Genomic DNA, 5,437 nt, shown 5'->3' with positions numbered 1-5,437 from the left:
ATAGCCCAGCTACCTGATGCTAGAACTCATGCTCTTAACCACTTCAGGCTAATGCCTTCTTGTAAAACTACTGCATAGCAAGGATCTTGCCTAAGGGAAACAATGTATTCCAAAAGACATTGTCGAGATTCCTAACCAAATTTTTGCAGTCTTCCCTACCCTACCCTACCCGCCCCCCCCCATATTTTTCTTTGTCATCTCTTTGCATAGTGGGAATTAGCAAGGCTCAGATCTAAGTCCCCAGATTTCCTCAATCAATATTAGATTTCTGAAGAAGCCCATACCTATAGTCTTAATTACTTACGAATGTCAGTATTTCTCAAATTTATACTTCCTAATTAAGCTTCTCTAAGTTCCATCATCTTGCCAACCAAATCAATCATAAATCCATGTGCTTCTGTCAATTTTCATTATGCCAATCAAATAAAAGTGATTATCATCCTGGGCTTGACTGCCTTGTTCACCAACAACACTTTTAATCTATTATCCATACTGTAACAAGATATAGCTTTTAAAAATACTGATCTAATCACATCATAACATTCAGCTGCTGAAACCCTTGTAAATATTTAATACATAGACTGTGTAGACTGGTTACTGTGTATTCCTCCAACTTCAACATTTCCCTATCACCCATGCTGTCTTTTTCTCTGCTTTCTATTCACACTGGACTTTTTATTTCCTCAAATAAGCCATGGTCCCCACCAATTGAGTGAGCAGCAAACTGCTGCTTTTGCATAATAGAAATTACCATAAAGTAAAATAATAATAATAATAATAACAGTATGCTAAAATAAAAGTGTACCTAACTTTTGTCTATTTCCTGTAATTCTAGTTGCAAAGAGAATGAGAAAAGTAGCTGAAAGGAGATAGGTGAATTAGAGGAATGGACTGGTTGTCCCTGGCAGAAGTAGAAGCTTATTGTTGCAATCACTATTAATGTGTACTCACAATGGTCTTCCCAAGGGACTCTGACAGTTGAGAGAAAATTAAAATAAGCATATATGTCCCATATCCCCCAACCTGATATCCCTTAGCTATATAGAAAGGAAACACAGAGGGGCGTCTAGGCGGCTCAGTCAGTTAAGCATCTGCCTTTGGCTCAGGTCATGATCCTGAGGTCCTGGAAAAAAGCCCTACATTGGGCTCCCTGCCTATTGTGGGGTCTGCTTCTCCCTCTCCTCTGCCCACCCACCTCCTTCTTACAAAACTACTGCAAACCCACACTGTCCTCCCCTCCCCCCCCACTCATGCTTGCTTGCTTGCTTGCTCACTCTCTCTCATAATCTCAAGAAAAAAATATGAAACACGTAATAAAGACCATCAGCCCACAGTCTGCAAACTGGTGTTTTTAAGTAATTGTACAAATAACAACTTGTTATGGTAGTAAACACAAGGAAAGAGAATATACCAAAGATATATTTGGTGAGAAAAAATACTGAATTAAATTAAAAACATGTGAAAAGTCTCTGCTTAAAAAAATAACCAGAAAAAAGTAGCAACTGCACAGAAACAGTACAAAATATTAAAAAGTAAAAAGTAATATAAACTATATGAGACAGATAAACAACATTTTTTTATAGAGAACCAATAACAATAAATATTCTATACTCTTTTAGTAACATTAATGGTTAAAAAGATAACAAATATAAGATTATTTAAGGGCTATGAAATGTGACATAGATGAGTAAGATACAACTTGAGGAGTAGTTAAAATTGAAGCAAAACTATTATAGAACTTAGAAATAAAGAAAAAGAAAAAGAAAACCGGGAAGAACAGAAGAAAATCTAATAGTGAATCAATGACTTGGGAAAAAGGTCTGTAATAAACATGTAGACTATGGAGACGAAAATCATGTAGATGAGAAATTTAAGTTATAGGGATGGTTATGACAAATGCAATACCACAGCAACTCATATTAACTCAAAAGAAGAAAAAGACGACCGATTGATAGAATCAAAACCAAAAGAGAGGAAAGATACTGACTTTTCTTCTCTTTTTTTAAATTTATATGTAATAATGAGAGAAAGAAATCTGTCAAAAGAAAATAAATGTTTCAGGAAAAAACTACACAGAAAATCAGCAATATGTAGATATATTTGGGTGAAGTTACAAAGCTTTGAAATATTGGGACAAAATAAAAGCTATCAGGGCAAAAAAAAGCATGCCAATGACACAGGTAATAAAATTGATTGACCTCAGACTTCTCTACAATTATATTTAAATCTAGGAAATAGTAGAGCCATGTATATGTATTTTTTGAGGGGTAAAATGTATACTCCAAGAAATTAATATTTAGCCAACTTATAATTCATAGAAAAATATTCTAATGTGTTTAGCATCTCAGGTAATACAGGTAGAATTCACAAGGATTTCTTGGAAATAGTAAAGATCTTAATAAAGACATAGAATCTGCCTTGTTTGTTTTACACATAATGTAAAGGATGTTTCAGGATTCCAAGAGATGGGGTTTCTGTTTGTAGTGTTTGAAACAGACCACTTGTTTCCTCTTCAGGTAAATGCTAATTAGATGTTATTAGCACTGCTTTTAGCCCTCTACCACAGGAGAGATTTTCCAAAAATTCATGGGAACCAAACTATCAGAGCTAACTTTAATAAATGGGTGGACAAAGAGGGATTTATTTACATTTAGTAGACAAGCTCTCAAGATAAGGCTGGGATCTTGTTTCAAATTGGGTACATTTTTTGATACATTCTTATCATAACTCTTGAGACAGAAATGGCAGACCCCAGGTATCACATACATTAATATTTGGAATGGAATTATTAGTGACATCCTATCATAACTTGTCTATCTCATTTGCAAGATTAAGCGGAACATCCTACTCTACTATGCTACCACACACACACACACACACACACACACACACACACACACGCATTTTTACACCAGAATTTTGACATTATTATTATTCTTTCCGTGTCACACAATTATTTGTATATTTTACTTAATGTGTGTAATGTATTAATCCTATATTTTCCTCAAGGATAAGAAATTAAGTCATTATTTGAATGGCAAGTGGTAAGAGATAGATACCCATGGCCACAAAATGAAATTTGCCCAACTATCTCCAGTAAAACTCACAAATTTGATATCTAGACTTTTGCCTGAGCTCCATCCATAAATATTAAACCATCTATTCAAAATCTCCACCTACATATCACAAAGATACCTCAAATTAAACATGTCAAACTAGAGTTATTACCTTCTAAATCTTCCCCACTTCCAATGTTCAGTTTAAATAAATGGCACCATCATTTACTTAGTTGCTCAAGCTTGAAACTTCGGAGTCACGCATGATTTCTTCTACTCCATCAGCCCCAAATCTCACAAATCTGTGTAATACAGTCCATCTTTATTGCCACAAGCATGGTCCAGGTCACCATCATTCTCAATTTATTGGTAATCTTCTAACATCCATTTGCTAGCAACATCTTTCCTCCTTCAAACCAGTCTCTACAATGCAGAGAGAATAAACTTCAAAAAAATATGATAACAGAATTTCTCTATTAAAAACTAGGCAGTGGCTTCTCATTGTCCTCAGAATAAAAGACAAGCTGTTTCAGATGGTAGAAGATCCTGCCTTAACAGGTCCCAGATACCCTTCCAGGAACACCTTGCATTACTATGTCAATGTCATCTTCATTCCAATGCTGGGATTTTACAGTTCTTTAAATGCTCACTATTACAATTTTGCATATTAGCTAAAGCTATTATCTGTTCAAAATGCTTTTTTTATTCTATATCTATTCTATTCATTTATTGTCTCAGCTCAAATATTTTTCTCTGAGAAGGTTTCACAAAATAGACCCTTCCCTCCATATGTGGGTAGGTATATTTGTTATGAATTCTTCTGTACTTGAAACTATTTGATAATACTTTGAATACTTGAAAATATTTTTAAACTAAAAAATGTCTACTCTTCACCATAGTACATAACCTGTGGGATAGACCTGTTTTGCCTTTTTTCCTTTTTTCAATAACCACTGAATTCTTATCTCTGGCATGTTATTGAAAATCGATATTTCCATGGTTAGTATTGAATTTGATTGAGTATATTTTAATATCCTGAAACTTTGTACCTGATCTTTATATAAAAAAATTTTGCGATCTCTTAAATTTCTAAGTCAAGACTTTATAGATCTGCTGGTCTCATGTCATTTACACAGTTCATGTAATGTAAGTTCACATAATATAAATACTTTGATTATTGTACAGAACTATCTTTTCAGTTGTGAACTAAAGGCTGACAGATGATCACTTTAAGGTAGATAATGAAAAAAATGAGCACCAGTAATCTTTAAGACTGGTCAGTTTGGGGGCTGGTGCAAAGGATGAATTGCACATTGTTGAATCAGAGGCAGTGAATTAGGAAGGCAGTGCAATTAAAGTCACACTGGCACCTTTGAAAATGTCTGAATGGTTTTCTTTGGAGGCTTTGAAATAACCCCACCTGTGGTCTTAGGTTGAAATGTGGTTCAGGACCCCCTGCATATTAGTAGATAGCACTTACTAGCTGTGGTGGAAGATGCAGAGTCAGAAGATGAAGAGGCAACGTTCCACAGAATAAAGTAAAACTTGCTGCTGTTGAAGGTGATATGAAGTTGATATGATGATGATGATGATGATGATGATTTTGATGAGGAAGCTGAAGAAAAATCTTCAGTAAAGAAATCTATATGAGATAGTCCAGCCAAAAATACACAAAAATCAAACTAGAATGGAAAAGTCTCAAAACCATCAACACCAAGATCAAAAGGTCAAGAATCCTTCAAAAAACAGGAAAAGACTCCCAAAAAACCAAAAGGACAGAGTTCTGTAGACGACATTAAGGCGAAAATGCAAGCCATTATAGAAAAAGGTGGTTTTCTTTCCAAAGTGAAAGCCAAGCTCATCAATTATGTGAAGAATTGTTTCCAGATGACTGATCAAGAGGCTATTCAAGATGTCTGGCAGTGGAAGAAGTCTCTTTAAGAAAATAGTTTAAACAGTTCGTTAAAATTTTTTCTCTTATTTCATTTCTCTAACAGTTGATATCCAGCTGTCTTTTTTATAATGCAGAGTGAAAACTTTCCCTACCATGTCTGGTAAGTGTTGTCCAGGTTCCACTGTCAAGAATGTGTTGTCCAAAATGCCTGTTTAGTTTTAAAGATGGAACTCCTCCACTCTTTGTTTGGTTTTAAGTATGTGTGGAATGTTATGATAGGACATAGTAGTAGTGGTGGTCAGACAAATGGAAATGGTGGGGACACATAAACATACCTGTGAAATAAGCTCAGTATTTCAATAAAGTAAAAAAAAAAAGTAAACATTTTCTCCATGTGATTTAATAGACTCTTCTAAAATACACATACGGCCACATAATGCATTATATGGATAATTGTATTTAATCATTGGCTTATTTACAATTTTTC

At 34.6% G+C, this 5,437-nt stretch overlaps 1 pseudogene; it reads left to right on the top strand.

The window, feature by feature from the left end:
* The first annotated feature begins 3,392 nt into the window (after nt 1-3,392).
* Nucleotides 3,393-4,997, top strand: LOC113927893 (annotated as a pseudogene).
* The last annotated feature ends 440 nt before the right edge of the window (nt 4,998-5,437 follow it).

Source organism: Zalophus californianus, chromosome 7 (genome assembly GCF_009762305.2).
Source record: "Zalophus californianus isolate mZalCal1 chromosome 7, mZalCal1.pri.v2, whole genome shotgun sequence".
Lineage (NCBI taxonomy): Eukaryota > Metazoa > Chordata > Mammalia > Carnivora > Otariidae > Zalophus > Zalophus californianus.
This window is presented reverse-complemented; position numbering and strand designations above follow the sequence as displayed.